General features: G+C 41.5%; 1 protein-coding gene across 1 annotated transcript in view; it reads right to left on the bottom strand.

The window, feature by feature from the left end:
- The window catches only part of LOC117822674 (zinc fingers and homeoboxes protein 2-like), a 45,766-nt gene extending 31,435 nt beyond the window's left edge, over positions 1 to 14,331 (bottom strand). Inside the window, exon 1 of the mRNA XM_034697521.1 lies at positions 13,889 to 14,331. The gene's annotated coding sequence lies outside the window, so the exon portion shown is untranslated. The remainder of the gene's footprint in view (positions 1 to 13,888) is intronic.
- Positions 14,332 to 18,715: the final 4,384 nt, after the last annotated feature.

The raw sequence follows: 18,715 nt of genomic DNA, 5'->3' as shown, positions 1-18,715 counted from the left end.
CCCGCTCACATTACACTGTGCCACTTATTACCTGTCTACGACCTGGGGATACAAACAAGTTGACACTAACTACTGATTCAAAGAGGATTTTATTGATTAAAAATGACTTATTCATGTAACATTTTCATCACTGTAAAGTCTTAACCATAGATTGTAAAAATAATGGACATAGTATCTGTTATTTTTGTTTCTGAAGCTCTGTTTTGAGGCCAATCGTAGGCGGGAGCCATATTGCTGAAGTCAACCTATCTTCTGTCATGGTAAAGAGGCGGGCTTTGAGCCTCCTAGCCAACAGCTACAGTGTTCCCGCCTGTTAGTCACGTCAGCTGTGACTCTCATTGGAAGACTCTTAATCTGAATATCTTTGAAATTGCCACGTTAGAAAAAAATTCACCCCCCGTACAGTGTGAGCTGATCGAGAAATGAGCTATCCAGACTACACTCGTCTTTTGAACCAGGCTGTAAACATGTTTATTTCTGCTGGAATGATCGGCTTCTTTGAATTAGTGTGTATGTGGTTTCCGGTACTTCCCGAGCCAGCCTCAAGTGAACACTCAATGAAGTGCAGTTTATAACACTTCCACATTGGCTTCAGTTCTTGCAGCCTGAGGTTGCCGCTTGGTCTAAATGTTGTGTATGTCATACAGCAGCTGTATGAGGTTAAGCTTTATGTTAGCAGTATCTTCTCACTAAACCAGTCCTGTAACCAGCCAAAGCCCATACCATGCTGCAGTTAGTGATTGCCTCACTGACAGTGAGAGTCAGCCTTCCTCAGTTTGGTCGACTTCACTCTGCACCTTGTATGCTTTAACATCCCTTCCTCCTCTTTTCATCTTTAGTCTGCTGTTGACTGGTCAGTCATTAACCAGCAGTCTACATTTTTATGCTCTCTTAATGAATTGAGAGTAACATTAAATTTTTACTTTAATTTACTTCAAAAACCATAGACTGTATATAAATATATGACATACAAGCATTCTTGCTGTGACACCAAATGTTTTAGAGCTCCCTCTGCTGACTGGCTGCAGTAAAGGTCATAAACCCCGCCTCCTTGATGTTAAATCGTTGGCCTCTTTTCCCTCTGTTAAGTACATGTTAAATATCTTTGTTTCTCAAACGTGGTTTCTGTCATAGTAAGTTCTTGTTAGCCTGATTTGTGTCTAATTGCTCTTTTTACTGTACCGAATACAAGCGGCCGAAATGGGCTTTCTCCGCAGGGTTGCTGGGCTCAGCCTTAGAGATAGGGTCAGGAGCTCAGACATCCGGGAGAGGCTCAAAGTAGAGCCGCTGCTCCTCCGGATCGAGAGGAGCCAGATGAGGTGGTTCGGGCATCTGGTTAGGATGCCTCCCGGGCGTCTCCCTGGGGAGGTGTTTCGGGCATGTCCGACTGGGAGGAGGCCACGGGGAAGGCCCAGGACACGCTGGCGAGACTATGTCTCTCAGCTGGCCTGGGAGCGCCTCGGTATCCTCCCAGAAGAGCTGGTGGAAGTGGCCGGGGAGAGGAGTGTCTGGGCTTCCCTGCTGAGACTGCTGCCCCCGCGACCCGGACCCGGATAAGCGGAAGAAGATGGATGGATGCTCTTTTTACTGACAACTGTAGTATATATTTGTCATTTCATTTTAAAGAGAGCCGATGTGACAAAATTAATCTGCTGTGGACTGTACTCACGAGGAACTGTTTTACAGTAATGAAGTAACGTTGCTTATTCTATATAAAGTCAACAGGAAAAGGTGAGATCATAAACTTTATAAATGTGCTGGACTTCTTTCCTCAATTTGATTTTGATGTGATATGTGTGATCTAGTTGACTCTGACATTGCTCTTGCTATTTAGAATGAACTAGCATTATCATGGGGTTTTGACCAATCAGAATCAAGCATTGAACACAGCAGGGTGATTAGTAGGAAAGTCGGGTAATAGTAAATGTTGAGTGTTTCGAGTCTTGTAGAACACATTCTGCGCTTAGTTATGCTAAGCAAAGCAAAAGGGCTGCTGGCAACATCCCTACAACAAAGATGTCTCATCAGGTAACTGACTCTCTGCAAGAACATAAAAAACAACCCTTTTCCCTGAATTTCAAACTACTTCTCTTCAACCTTTTTTACTCAGCGGTTAAAATGTGTCGTTCCATAACAGGACTTACCAGGAACATTTGAGGTACTAAAAAAGAAAGTTTGACCCTTGGATGACAGGACTTTGTCAGGTTCTCTGATGGACAAATGTCCCTTATTTAGCTCAAAAGTCTCTTCAGAATTTATTCACAGTAGGGATGAAAGGATATATTGCCAGACGGTAAAAAATCGAGGGTGTATTAAAATCAATTCAATATCTGGATATTACTTTTAAACAGTAGGAGGCGCTATCTGCATTATACTCTGCTTGTTCAACATCATGAAGTCTCTTGCTGCTCCCTCGTCACTCTCTGAGTGGAGGTGTTTTAAGTTTAAAGCATGTTTCAGGATCAGCTGACTGAAGGTGTTGCTCACAGCGGAGACGCTCAGCTGGGGGCTGTGGCTGAGTGACAGGTCTCCATGAGCGCTTTTTTTTCTCCGCCGCTGGACTGATTCTGACCCGGTTGCACTCCCGGCTGACACCTGACCACGTTTAAATACTTATGTTTCTCAATAAGAAGGAGAAAACTGGACACTGAGTCTGAAATCTGATCCTGTTCAGTTGTCCTGTTGCAGTAAATCCACATGTTGTAGTCTGAGTGTTCACTCTATGACCATGAGTCCACAGAGATTATTTATAAGCTGCTCCTCATGTTGATATTCAGCGTGTTAACATGTTGAACACCTCAATATGATCTGTAGCGGTTTAATACCGTCAGTAATAAACACATTTGTAATTATTTTTGACATGTAAAACATTCGTGTTTTTTTAATGATCAAATGATAATTGATCGTTAACATTTCCAAAGATCGATCACGGAAAATACTTGAAATGGACATCCCTAATTTAAAGAGATTGACCTTATTTGTTTTAATATTTAATACTTTCATTTGGGAATTGTTCACTTTCCATTTCTCTATAATTGTTCTGAAATTTTCCAACAAGGTATTTTTGTACGGTAATTTTAGTTTTTGTCAAGTTGCTGAAAAAAAGTGTGCAGTGGTTTTATTTGAGTTACAACACACCTTAAAAATGAAAAAGGATGACTTTGTTTACAAAGAAATATAAGAGAAAACATATATATTCCAACTGTCCATATCTGAGAACTGAAATAAAATAATAGTTATTTAAATTTTGAGTTCAATCCAGTTTTCTGTTAATCGTGAGTGAATTGTATCGTGAACCAAAAATCAGGATTCAAATTGAATCGTGGGTTGAGTGTATCCTTACATCCCTAATTCACAGTATTTATTTTTATTATTGGCATTTATATATCCTTTTTCTTAAGTATGCATCAGAGTGACAAAACTGATGTCACTACCTGCTTTCAGTTTAGAAAAATGTATAGTACATCTGCAAATTTGGGGAGGTGTAAAGTAAGTATGCAACCCATTCCCTATTTTACCGCCACACTTTTTTCTTAACAGTATTACATTTAATCCACCAAGGTTTCAGAGACTTCTTTTTCAATATCAAATACCCTGCTGCCTCACGTTCATATGGAAGCTATAGGAAGAGAGCGTGGCCGTTGTCACTGCAGTGACCTTATTCAATCTGCCAGCATAGAAAGAGACACAGTGGCCTATATACAGTACAGTATGATGGACGTAGTGTCCAGCTGGATACTCCGCATGTGATGTCCTCCCTTTATTCCTCATCACATGGCAATGACCATAGACACTTCTCACATCCCCAGACCTGTCTCCTCACTGAACACACGTCACACACACACACACACACACACACACACACACACACACACACACACACACACACACACACACACACACACACACACACACACACACACACACACACACACACACACACACACAAAGGCCAAGCTATAAAAATACCTAAGTGTCACCCACTCTGCAGCTGATGGTTGTGTTACTATGGCAACAATGTAGCCAACTGATAAGCGTGCGTGAGTGTGTGCTTGCATCCAGGAGCAGCAACCTAGCAGAGGTCAATCCGACACGACAGCAGCGATGTTAAAAATTCAGCTCAAATACATTTTTTCTGCATGACAACAAAATGTAGATCCTATACCTGATTCTGTTCACATCACTGAATCGTCTGCGTAGTAAACAACCATTCAGAGGTATGAAACCCTCTATACGCCAATGTACACTTCAGACACTGGTGACCACATGATGACCTGAGTGCATTTGACCATCAAAAAGTCATCCAGCAATGGACTCTCAGTATGCATCAGCTTCTGAGCTGTAGAAACTGATGCATATCAGACACTTTCACTGTCATGGTACATCCAAGGCAACCTCAATTCAGTTTGCTGCTGTGGCTCCATCTAAACTCAAACAAAGTGACCTCGATAACAGGCCAACGCGTCAGCAAGCATTCACTTTACCCACCAGCTCAGAGTGGAAATGAAAGCAGATAGATTGCAGGGCGGAAGGGTTTGGTAACATCAGACAGAAGAATACAGTAGTTAACTATCCCTCTTCAACAATTCCATTTAGCTTTCATGATAATGGCCACCTTTGGCTTGATTTTACCGTCCTATTTGCCCTCCCTCTGCCCAGCTCAATGCTCCTCTCTATCCATCTCCCTCATGGCCTTGGTGCACAGACAGCCAGCCACACTGATAACAGTGCATTTCTCTCCCACGGAAACATCCTACTCCACAATGTCAACTTTGAAGAGCTTAATCCAGAGCTTTTAAATGCTCCGTGTTTCCTCAGCAAGGTATAGTGTGTTAAAGTTACATTAAGTGCATTGTGCATGGAACACCAGTGAATTAGGGCAAGGGTCCTCTTGCACCAAACCAGCAGACGGGAAATTAGGTCAACAATGACAGGAGACATGGGAGGGGCTCTACAAAACTTCAGTGCTGTGTTCAGCACTTTGAAACCACTGCAAAACAAATCCACATTATAATGCACTGTGATATAAGTGTTGGGGTCATAATCATATTGTAGAACACAGTATTTCACGTGTGTGCCTGCATGCATGAAAGTGAGGTCTTAATAAGAAGGACTTTGGCGCTCTTTAGTTTGTTTTTCAGAGTCTCAGCAGACGGTTCATGAAGCCAGACTTCCAGCCTGTCAATCTCTGCCTTCCCTGCAGTGGGTGTGGCTTGTGAATCCTCTTTACACTCTCCTCATTGGTCTCACGCTGGCAGGAGGGGTGTGGCTGTGCTCTGCCAGCTGCTGACGTGGTGCAGTGCAGAAGGCCTTTTTAGTGAGCCCTCTCTCCACTCCCCCCCCCTCCTTTTTCCTTTTTTCCAAACTTGAATTTGGAGGACACAGTGGGTTGTGGAGAAGGGGGAGCTACTCTACACCCAGGATCACACACAATGGCTTGAATGCCTTCCATGACATGCAGACACTGATTGTGTGTGAGGGCATGAAAATAACTTTCCAACAGTTTGCATGTGCTGGTTGGGCGCAGGATTTCAGCAGAGGACTGCAGAAGTAGTTTGAAGTTGAGAGAGACTGCAGTGACAGGAACACACCCTGACTGGAGGATGATGTAGACAGGGCGCTCTAATAAATGCTTAGCTATGCAGAAGCGCACTGCTGTCCAAACTGCTATGCACCCCCAGACTTTTAATAATCAATGCAGCAATGAAGCAGCATATGAAGTGACTGGGTGCAGATACTAATAGGCGGGGGTCTGTGTAACCCGCTCTTTCAGTCTCACAATCCTGGCTCTCTTGTTACTCATTCACACTGCGTTAACATCCTTCCTCTCATGTTTCTTTTCTTTGTCACTCTTAATCTGTCTTAGTTTCCTTTGTGAAACCAGAACTTCAATTGAATATTTGACATGATTAGTACCACAGTAGTACCTCAGGTTCTTCAGGTACTACTGCAATTTTTCCATGGAGACTTCCAAGGATACATAACTGTCCACCATCTCTGGAAGAACAGAAAGTCAGTTATCTCAGAGCAGTGGTTCTGAAACTGCTTGCACTAATATACCCACTTTGATACTTTATTTGCAGCACAGTATCCCCTGGCTGCTGCAAAGAACTTTTAGTAGCAAGAAAAATCCAATATTGAGAGTTACAGCTCAGTGCTGTACCGTCAACTTCTAAGACAGCTTGTATCTGCAAAGAACTGCATGAGATTTGCTGTCTTTATCCAACTATTCGCTAAATGCTCCCGAAAAAAAGACAAAAACTTACAAGAGTTTAGAACAAGCATTAAACATGTTCTATCTGATATTAAGAATATTTGTAGGCTCATTTGGGCTTTGCTTTACTGGTCTTTCTCCAGATTTCCAGCTGCATTGCTGCTGCATTATAGTCATAAATCCATTATTCAAGTTGATGAATACTGGAACTGGACCAGAAGACAGTTTATGATACTTCACATCTGCATTGAAAACAGGACTACTTAAAATAACTGTGGTCCATCAAACTTGCATAACACTTTCACAGCACTTAAAGTAAAGTTATTTTAGGAATTAAATTAAGTTTACTTTAAAAAGTCCTCTTTAGTACCCTCACCATTTTAGCCACACCTTTGGACATCTATACTTTTCATCTGTAGAGCCGTTTCCACTGCAGCGTTTCTCAGGGACTATGAAGTCTTCAAGACACACTGGTACAGAGTAGAGGGACTTCCCGAATAGACCTTGAAGACCAGAACATTTTGGATTGGCTGGGAACTCATTCAGGAGACTTGGACCTATACTGTCAATTTGAACATGATGCACAAATAAGTTTCATCAAGTTGCTGGAAATATAGACAACAATATAGGAGCCTTTAGTGGTACTAAGGTGGAAACAGACTAAGAGATGTGAAATCTACCATATGCAAACACTGGAAAGTTTGTCTGGGGGCAGAAGACTTCTAGGAATTCAAATAGACCCAATACTGGCAGGCTGCAGCCTTTACACCAAATAGGTACATAGCACAAACATTGAAAATGACTTTCAGAGCTTGAGGTGCATGTGAAGCTTTAGTCTCCATCTGCTTTAAACTCCCCTCTTCTTCTCACGCAGTGTCACTTCAATTGTCCCTTCCCTTGTATCACTCTCCATCTCTCAGACATCACACGTATCCTCTCATACACCCTTGATTTCAAGCTCACTCTCCTTCTGTCCCTACATAACTCTCCAGCTCTGCCTCTCTAATTGCCCCCACCCCCCACCCCCTCATCACGCTCTCCCTCTCAGCCCCACCTACAGGTGATGAGCTCATCTCTGTGGTTGCCTTAGTCACCTAACAACACGTCTGAGAAGCCAGAGGAGGCACAGCAGAGAGAGCACCGGAACCAAAAGCAGTGGAACAAAGCACAGCGTACACGCTGGTGATGTCATTACAGAGCCAAGCTGAGCACGACAGGCCGAGATGACAACAACCTCCATCCTCCAACCCACGATGACTCACTCCTGTTTCTCTCGGAGAGAACGGACGTCATTACACAACTCAGGGCTGGATGTGGAAGAGTGATGTGCAATGAAGAAATGCTGGACGTCCCCAGTGAATGTGACAAACAAGCACTTGTTAAGCTCACACAACTCTAAAACTACTGTACACATATTGTGAAAAGAGGTTTGAGCTCCAGGAAAACCAACAAACATTTAGAAGAAAAACATGCTGCTTTTTATTTATCAGACAATACTTTTGCAAAGTAAATAAAAGGAGCATGGTCTCATGGTCCCCCTAAATGTTATGTTGTGTTAACTATGATCCTACTTCAACCAGTCAGGATGTGAACAAAGACTTGACATTCTATATATTTTCACAGCAGCAATTCTTCGTTGAAGTCTTGCTCAGTGTAAGGAGCTCAAATATTAGGGGTGGGACTTGTGGGTAATTTGATACTAGATACGGTGCCCACAATAAAAATACAATCTTAATAATATAACCATTCTATGATAATTAAGAAACTGCAAGAGGACCTTAGTAAGAAAATAACTGAAGCATACAAAATGCCCCTAAGAGGTAAAGTGCAAAATTCACTTCCCAGCTAACACTATCTGTAGCAACACATTCACAACCTTCCCAAGCAGCAACCTCCGGTCTCAAAATATGAAGCCCATGCAGAAGTGTTATAAATTGCAGTTCATTAAAAATCCTCTTGAGGCTGGCTGCAGAAACACAGGAAACCACATACACACCCATTCAAAGAAGCCGATCTTTACAGCAGAAATAAACATGTTTACAGCCTGGTTCAGAAAACAGCTTGGCTCTATGTAGCTAATCTCTCTCTCAGCACACACTGTACGGGGGTGAATTTTTTTCAAACTCGACGGTTCAGAAGATATTAAGATTACAAATTTTTGCCCAAATAAAGACATGACTGACTTGACTCGGGAACACATAGCTGTTGGCTAGGAGGCTCAAACCCCGCCCCTTTACGTTACACTCTGCCTGGTTGAGTTCTGCATTACCAATATGGCTGCCGCCGTCGATTGGCTTCAGCCAACAGTGGTATAAACCAGGAATTAGCTTAATGCTACATTAGCTGCTGTCTGATGCAGCACATGGGGTACAGCGTTTCTCCTTTTTCAGTCCACGGGATGTACGAGATGCTTCGATACAGTTTCTGAGCAACCTTCAAGTGTTGAAGAAGAAAGATTTGTTGATTATGGCTCACAACTGGGACAACACTAGCAAGACCTTATAGCATTTAATATGTTGTTGTTTTTTTATTAAAAGAGAAAGGTTAGCTGGACATCTGTAACACATGCATGAACTTGTATTAGCAGTTCAACAAACATGCTAATGTTAGCTGCTTGTGTACGTCATTTTCCTTCTATTTAGTTGTTAGTCAACGCTGGACTGCTAACGTAAGCAGACAAGCAGTAGTTGAAATCCCTCTGTTGTGCATAGGGTTTCAAAGGGGTGGAAATGTTCCGGTAAATTTCCATGGGAAGTTAAGCTGGGGAATTTTGGAAATATTCCAAATTGGAAACTTTCCATGGGAATTAACTGGGAATTGAGGGTAATTTAATGGAAAGGTATCATATCCAAGCATAAATATTTGTTTTGTTATGAGCAGTCATCCATCCAAAATAATACAATTAAAACAGATTTATTTATAAATAGAACTTTATCAAGTGTTCAATATTTTATTGAACAATCAATTCTTTCATTGAAGAACAAAAACATGAATGTTGAGTTAAATATTACTCATCCCCCGACCCAACCCATTCATGAATTAACTACAATGCAATCCCAACAAATTCCCATTCAAAATTTTAAATAAAAAGAGCCCCTCTCCCTCCAACAAAGTCCCATTCAACATGCAAATAAAAAAGCATCTCCCCTCAAGCTTCTCAGGCCTAGCCTCTGCAGGATTCCAGAAATCATGTGTGCATGTGATGGAGGAATGCACAGTGCATGTAGGGGGCGTGGTCTCAATAGCCCTGCAGTAAGCAGTGTGCTATGTGCATGTGATTGAGGAAGAGCATAGATATTCAACTGTACTTACATGAAATCTGGTTGTTTTAGTCAGGATTATGCTCAAATATATTTTCCCCAACTATATTTAAGTTCCCTATTAAGAGCCAACATTCAATTTAGTCAATTCCTGCTTTATTCCCGTTTATTCACATAAATTCACGTTAATTCCCATGGAAAGTTTCCAACTTTGAAAATTCCTGGAATTTTGCAACCCTACGTACATCACATTAATATATAACTTGAATCAGGGTCCTGGCATGTTGAGGGATGAGCAGCAGCCTGTCTGGTCAATCCATGTAGCATTAGCTACGTAACGTTAGCAGCTACAGGAGGGGACTGATGTCAGCAGCAGCATTTTATAAGATATCTGATTTCTAGATTGCATGACTTACAGGCAATTTGTTGCTATTACCAGAAGTGGAAAACTACACAGCTGTCATCACTTCCATGACAACACTTGAGCATGTAATGATTGGCTGGTTTCTGAGACGGATGAGGTTTAAAACTGACAGCAGGTGAGAACGCTGATCAAAGATTTTGTTATGGCTCTTTTAAATCCAAAAGGAAAGGAAGACATTCAAGTATTCATCATAAAAAAATATAATACTGTATGTCTGTAACACGTTTGCCATGATTCTAATAGAATAGGGTGTACATCTTTTACAATATTGTATTGAGAAAAAGGACTAAACAATCTAAAGCTACCTACCAGACAATCCATGCTCTGTGTAAAGCAGCACAAACACCACAAATACCTTCTAGTATGAAAACAGGACTGTCTCCCTCCTGCCCACTTCAATGTCTCACAGAGGAAAACAGTTTTCTTTGTGTTTTACTGTCAATTACCTCCTGCTCCAGGCAACTTTCAGCCAGACACTTTCAGTAACTCGTGCTCGCATGATTGACACATTCAACATCTGGCTGCACGATGACTGTCAACAATAGGATCTCTCACGTCATTCTTACACATAATAGTCGACTACACTGCACTTTCTAGCTGTCAGACCACACCAATGGTTTCTATTCAAATCTGATAGAGCGGGAGTCGTTCATTCTCCAGTATTCATTCCACTACAGCAAACGGATAAACGCCTGCAGGAACAAATAGCGCAGATCATCTCACAGCAGGATGTTTTGGCTGTGACATTCTGAGAGGTCACAGTACATCCAGAAACACAGTGCTGTTTGGAAAGACTGGAGAATTTGGCAATTCAATGAGGGTGGATTTATTTTTTATGCAACTTCTTCAGAACGCTCCTTACTGTAAATAAACCAAATGATTTGAGGCTGTACATCAGATTCCTCTTTACTTCTATGTTGTCGGACTCCCTGCTGCAGTCAGAGTAGAGATGATGAGACAACCGCTAATGTTATGGAGACAACTAGGTAGAGCAGTGACATCTGTGCATTACCCTAATCCTTTCAGCGGTTCGGAGAATAACAATTCCCTAAAAATATTTAAAAACAGAGTTAATCCAACAGAAGTAAAAGTGATTCAGTAAATCTGTTCACTGTCTGACTCTGGACAACAGGAGGGATTCTAATTTGTCTTCCTCATATTTTCCGTTCATGGACTTGGCACAAGTGTATTTGTTTGAGCAAAAAAAACAACAACTCACAATCCAAAACAATTTTAATTTTAGTCAGGTGGGTTAATTACGTATACTAATTTCTAACACATTTAAACACCTATTTCTGGCTGGGTTTCCCCAAGCCTGGCAACACGGCATGCCAGGCAAATGTGTGATTTCAAATGGAAACGTTCACTTTTATCAACAGAAACCCTTTGATTGTTCAGTCACCAATAAAAACGAGCCGGTTGTCATCCCAAATTATATAACATTATCTGTGATTTGGCAGATCACAAGTGGAAACGGTGAGAAGAACAAACACAAGCCACATTTTTATTCACATGGAAAGAGCAAGAGTGCGTGGCTTAGCGAGCGAAGCCAAGTTTATACCCAGAGGAGTTGCTGGTAGCGGGTTTGACGGGGGGGGGTTCACTGTGCTGTGATCACACTCACTTACATCTTTTACGGATCGAGCTCCACTGTTGATCAAGGAATTTTTAGAAATACAACATAACAGGTCATCCAAGTATGATATCGTTTAATGAACAAGATATTTCATCAGACAGCCAGTAGGAACATGAATAGAGTGTCTGGGTGACAGCTTCAGAAGCAGTAGAATAGACATAATGTTGTCAGATAATTGGCCTACCTACAGGGACAGTGTGTAGACCTATTAGAGGTCTGAGAGTACGCACAGGTATATGATATTACAGTGCAGTAAAGATGTGCCGAGATTGTTATTACAAGCAGTATCAAAGACATGAAATGGGACTTTAATCTCTGCTACATGCTGTCAGAGTCACTATCTCTCTGATAGGAGCCAGCTGTTGTTGCTGTGCCTGAGTGTCTCTGTTTTTGGACATATCTTGTCATAAGTCACTTGGGGTATGTGTATCAAATTCTAGTGGTACCTGTGTTGTCAGAAGAACAAAGTAGTGTGCCCGTTTCATTGTTCTCTCTGGATTCATTTTAACGTGAGGGTACCTGGGGTCAGGGATCGCTGTGGTCGCAAAAATGGGTGAGATGTCCTTTGGATTAAAAGAGATGCCACTAACTCGAGAAAATCATAAAACACTGATTCATATTAGACATGTAAGGAGTGTCTTTTCATTTATGGTCAACATTATTTATAGTAGTTGGATTTAGCAGTTCCACCAATCAGAGGTTTGGGACACTTGTTTTGTTCAATTGTGTGGAGCTGCTTACCCGCAAATTAGGTCAATCTCGTCTGAGGTAAAAGTTGCACATTTAGTGACTAGAAGCTTGTCAGTAAGTAAACTAACAAACTGTTCTAAATGCTGCTGCATGCAAGGTAACCGTAACACGTCAAAAGGCATTCTTTTTAATGTTGAATGCATTGAGCTCCAAAATCAAACCATCCAGTCGCCTGTGTTCTTTCTGAAATGATGCACATCTCTCCCAATATCTTCGAAAATGAAACCCAACTCAGAGACCATGTGCCCCTCTAAATCAAATGTGAAAGAAAAGGACATTTTTACTTAGTTACAGTCAGATCTAATTAGAGCAGAAGCTACATTAGCATTCATGTTAGCACACAGGCCACTCTTCTTACACAGGGCTAAAGATTTAAAATGATCAGATTACTACAGTGATGTCAAACAGGACTGTTACTGTACATCATTACTGTACATCATGGAGGAGTCACTGTACATCATGGAGGAGTTACTGTTTATCAGGTATATTGTTGTAACCAAAAGCAGACATGAGGGTATGTACAGTAGGTTGACACATATGTAAAGGCTAAAGGATGTTTATCTTGTTCATACTATGGCATTGAGGGATTATTACACTCTCAGTGTGTATTAAGCTTTGTTTCATCTCCATGCTGCATTTGTTTATGTTCCTACATCTTCTCCACTTGTGCCACCTCATTAAGAATACAACACTCTGACATAACCACACAGCTCCTGTGTCTTCAGTGGGTTTCTGTGGGTGCTCTGAGGACACTGGTCACAGCAAAGTGTGCTGACTTCACTCACACAGCTCGGTGCAGCACACAGCTGGCCCTGAGTCCGGGGCACAGGGTTCATAATCAAAGTTGATATTGTGAATAAAAAAAAAGAACCACGCCTGACTTGTGACAGCTGTACCGAGCCTGCTGCATGCTGTGGGAGAAGCTGCTCCAGCCTGCCTGTATGGTCTGTATGTATGCAGCAGGAGCAGTGGTCTCGGAGGGGAGGAGGCATCACCAGGGGTAACGTTCCGCCTCCATCACAGAGTCACTAAATCAAAGTCTATAAACAACGTTGGACTCGGAAAGTTGCTCTCAGCCCTCCGCGGTGCGTTCAGGGAGCAGGTATCCCGCCGGAGGAGGGACTTTACCGGCCTGAAACCGGCCAACCCGAGCTGTGACAGAGGGGCGCAGGAAACACTCTCCCCAAATGTTCCCCCTCTCAACATCGACGTAACAACATGTCGGCAAAGGACGGCCATGTTTTGCTGGTTATGTCGACACGGGGAGGAGGAAAAGTAGACACGATCTCTCTCCTCTGTGTCTGCTCCTACACACGGTCTCAACGAACCGAAGTGAAACTCAAACACAGGAGAGAAAACCTCCAATTAACAACTTGGAGGACTGGTTTCCTCCAGCAGGCAGGTGTAAACGGCGAGGCCAGGCAAAGTTCATGCGGCTAGACAAGTTAAAATATGTATACAGAGGCGTGTGGGTGTTAGGGAGCCAGGCAGAGGCACAGCACGCCGAGAGAGAGGGGCAGAAAAACAACTACATGCAGTTTAACTTGAGGACTTTGGAGGAGGAGGACCGCCGTTAGAAACACAGAGGAAGATCTGCTTCTTACCTGCCCACCGTTTAGGCGCGATGCTGCTCAGGTAGTGCGGTACAATCCAGAAGAGGCTGAAATAACACAGATCTGCTTCAAACACTCTCACAGCCGTCCAATAACCGAGCAGACTACAGCCGACAGGAAAGAACAAACTGGCGATCACAAGGAGGATCTACGCCAAAAGCCACATGACCGCCGACGTCAGAGGACGTATTTGCATGCCGTACCGGAGCGCCGGGGTCCGTCCATAGCGGGTCCATAGCTGGTCCATGGTGGTGTGGCGGGGAAAAGTTCAGAAACAGACCGAGGAAAGTGGAACAAGTCCTAGTCCAGGCGGTGGGAGGAGTGTCTGTGGCTCCATGAAGCATGCCTGCTGCTGTAAAAATGAATGAACTGCGCCTAGTTGTTGTGAACTTGCTCCTGAGCTGATGCCTGCCAGCCTCTGGGTTGGAGCTGATTGAATATTACAGTACCAGAGGGGGCGTCTGTTGCCCCTAAAGCCCCACCCTCCTCGGTGCACCCCGCCCACACCTCTTCCTCTCTCTGCTCGTCTTCTCCCTGTATGCATGTGCATGTGAAATGCTGCTGCTGCAGTGCTTTCCACCGCTCTGCAGAGGGACTCACAGCTCTGCCCTTCATCACACACACCAAACACACCAAACACACTCACATCTGGACCCACAGAGGTAAATCTGAGGTCAACTGATACAGCTTTTTATTTCAACTGTCCTGAAGTGACACAGACGTCTCAGTTGAGCTCACACTCAACAGTGACCTCCACTGGATCCACTTAAGAACTGATCCTGACCTTGGTCCATGCATGCAGCACGGCACGCTTTGGAGTAGCTGCGATAGAATCGTGTCCCAAACTTGTGATGCAATGATGCATTTGTAGTCTCAGGAGTCATGTGCCATTTATACAAACAGAATATTTCTATTTCAATGAGGATGGTTGTGTGGTTTCACCTACAAGCTCTACACAGGTAGGTTCTAGTGCAGGTTCAGCCACAGCACAGAACAATGAAATAAGGAAATGCAGGTATGTCTTATTAAATATATTCATATCAGCAAACAATCAAAAATAATGATTATATCAACTTTAGATACAAGACTCCAAGTAGCCCAACACAACCCCTCTCAGTTTGCTCTGTTGCTCTCAATTTGTTGCTTTTCTGGGTTTTTTCGTTGTAAACAAACGTACGTCAGATTAACAGGACACCTTCTGGTGGATTTATAAGGTTAGTCCACCAGAATCTGTGATCAGAGCTGCATCCCAAGCAACACTGTATTTTCATAGCATTGGTGTGCTATTGAGAAATAACAGACCAACAAGGCCTTATTAACCAATCAGAAGTATTCAACAAAGCTTTGTAGTAATTCAGCATCATTTACAACTGTATGTCATAACATATTCTAGAGGCCAACACTTGCCATTATGTGTCTTAGACTGTTAAGGCTGCATGAGATTATTCCACATCAGCAGCAGCCATCTTGGTTGTTTACAAGAATGCTTAAATGAAACAAAAATGAGCTATATTAGACATTAGGTGGTGACTTGAGTCCCATCACACTTTTTCCACACTGGACCAAACAAGTGTGCAGGTTCGCCTGGTTAACAGTCTAGGTTTCATGACTAGTACAAAGCATGGCAAGTGGTTCTTTAGTATGTGCAGGGGTTCCCTAACTTTTCAGCCCGTGACCCCCAAAATATAGGTGCCAAAGACTCGCGACCCCCCCTGTCCCTCAAAGTGATTTAAAGTGTCTTCATTTAGCTGGTCTGCAGAAAATGACCCTACCTATATGAGCATGTATCTGTGTTTCCTGTGCTGTTGTGAATTAACCTGCTGCTACTGATGCTTTTGATAATTAACTGTTCACTAACCCTAAACATAGGAGTCATCTGAAGAAAAGAAAGGCAGAAAACTCTTTACATTTTCTATTTTCAAGGTTTTATTTCAAGTTTAGCGTCTGTTTTTGTCAATATTTTTTACAATGATGGGTACAATGTACTATTTTTAAATAACTTTTGTCAGTCAACTTTTTTTATTGCTTTTTTTCTGTATTTCTTTGTTCACCACAAGTTAACAAATTATATATAAGCAATACAAAACCAACAAAGAGAAGAAAAAAAAAAAATGTATACAAACAAATTTCATGATAATTACAAAGCAATTATAATAATAATCAGTACAGACAAAAAGGAAGATAAACATAAGAAAACAAGATAATAAAAAAAAAAGAAATAACAAATATTTTAAAAAACATTCTGGAAGACATCTCATAGCCCCCCATTGTCCCGACCCACACTTTGGAAACCCCTGTGTTAGATCATACCTGCTTGGTTCATACCCGGGTCTTTCAAACTGTTTAAATTCTAAATTCATAACCCCAGACCACAGAGCCCTGATGACATCATCTGGGTTGAAATGACCTTGAGGTGTGCACTTGGACAAATGCCTTGCTAAGTTTAATTAAGAATCACAAGCATTACACATTCATTTGACCTGTATGTGAGCTTTAGTAACTTTTAGATGTGATCTTTTTGTGTTAAGTAATTCCCTACATGTGTTTTTCTTTCTATAGAGCATTCTATGTAAACATATAGAGTGTATTGTGCAATATACTGAACAAATACTTAAAAAGGATTGGTCTTTGGGCCCATGCAGGCAAATACAAAGCTAAACTGTTTTACTTAAGGTGATAAAATATCAAGAAATAGGGTAATTTATGATTTGAAGGAACATTTCACCTTCAATGACTTTATTTTCCATTCAGGTTCCTTTCCGGTCTCATATCTGAAAACTCCAATCAAGTCAAAACTCTCTTTTGTGGTCAGGTACAGATTTGAATATGACTCATTCATAAAAGAGCCGTGTTCCTTGTGAAGTTGTCCTTCATTCTGCTCTGATCCAGGTCTACATTATGTTTTTACAAGAGACTTGTATTATTCAAAGAGAGTAATTCATCTTTTAAAGCTAGCTGTCAGTTCACTGGCTCAGTCCGTCCTCGCTGTGGTCCAGCAGAGTCTTGATACCTTATCTCAGATTTCTTTGATGATCACACGGCCATGGATCTATAAAACAGTTCATTAAATGTGAATTGATTTTCTTATCCTGCTAAGCCTTGAGCTGCACTTATTAACTTTTGTCAGAACATTTTACATAATCTAAGAAAATCAAATGAGGCCAAGTAGTCTGTATCTTTCTACGGTGATGTTTCATGGAATTTATGAGTGTGGACTGTTCATAGACAATATTAAATGACATGAAAATTAGGGCACTACCTAGGGCTTGGATGGATATTAAATTCTCCCAGTTCAAATTACAATACAAAACATCAACTATTGAGTCAAAAATAATCTGTATCTTATATATGAAAGTGTATGTGATTAAAACACATGAAGAGTGAAAGTGACAATGACTCTGAAATGCATTTTCAAATCAAACATCATTAAGCTATACATTTATTTTCAGTACATCCTCAATGATGAGCCAAGGCAAGGCAAAGCAGCTTTATTTTAAAATAAGCTAAGATAGGAAGGCAGTGGCTAATAAAACGGTCTTAAGGTCTTAGTCTTTGATTTAAAAGAGGTGAGAGTTGGAGCAGACCTGCAGCTTTCAGGGAGTGTGTTCCAGATATGTGGTGCATAATGACTAAATGCTGCTTCACCATGTTTCTTTCTGACTCTAGGGACTGAAAGCAGACCAGTACCTCATGACCTCCGAGGTCCAGGTGGTTCATAAAGTAGTAGCAGATCAGCAATGTATTTTGAGCCTAAACCATTCAGTGCTTTATAAACCATCAGCAGGATTTTACAGTCTATGACAGACAGGAAGCCAGTGTAGAGATCTAAGAACTGGAGTGATGTGGTCTACTTTGTTGGTCCTTGTTAGGACTCGAGCAGCAGCATTCTGTATGAGCTGCAGCCGTCTGATGGACTTTTTAGGGAGTCCTGTAAAGACCCCGTTACAGTAGTCTAGTCTGCTAAAGATAAATGCATGGACCAGTTTTTCTGCATCCTGCTGAGACATAAGTCCTTTAATCCTTGATATATTCTTAAGGTGATAGTAGGCTGACATTGTAATTGTCTTAATGTGGCTGCTGAAATTAAGGTCTGAGTCTATGATTACACCAAGGTTTCTGGCTTGGTTTGAACATTTCATCTGTGCCGATTGGAGCTGAGCAGTAACCTTTAACCTTTCTTCCTTGGCTCCAAAAACAATCATTTCAGTTTTTTCTATGTTTAACTGAAGAAAATTCTGGCACGTCCAGTCATTGATTTGTTCGATGCATTTACTCAGTGCTAAAGCTGACATGTAGAGACCTGAGAGTACATTCAGTAGTATAAATCAGGTCATATTCAGACTCTGGATGTCAGTGGCGAATTGTTTTATTCCACAGTGCAACAGAAAATCATTTTGATTTTACCTCAGCTTAGATTTGTGTTCAAATGTGTTTCTTCATAACAATGGTGGTTCATTATGATCATAAGAGCTTTCAGCCATTCACATCTTGGAGAAACTTGAGGTGGTGGTCAAAAAATATACTGAAGTGTGCATAAAATGATTGTCCAACATGTATGTTTCTCTATATTGAGGACCACTAATGGCAGTAATTGAGTAAAAATCAGTGTTCTCATTTATTAGGTTGATAAACATGATTAATTAGAGCTGACTGACTTGTAAAACACAACACCACAGTTAGAATTATAAAAAACTTGAACAGCAATCAAACTTTAAACATATATCAAATAATGATGACAGTTCCTTTGAATGTCCTTGATGTGGTTCTCAACAATATGTGTATTTATGAAGGGTAAGTTAAATATAGGATAACTTATAG

This window comes from Notolabrus celidotus, chromosome 12 (assembly GCF_009762535.1).
Source record: "Notolabrus celidotus isolate fNotCel1 chromosome 12, fNotCel1.pri, whole genome shotgun sequence".
Taxonomy (NCBI): domain Eukaryota; kingdom Metazoa; phylum Chordata; class Actinopteri; order Labriformes; family Labridae; genus Notolabrus; species Notolabrus celidotus.
This window is presented reverse-complemented; position numbering and strand designations above follow the sequence as displayed.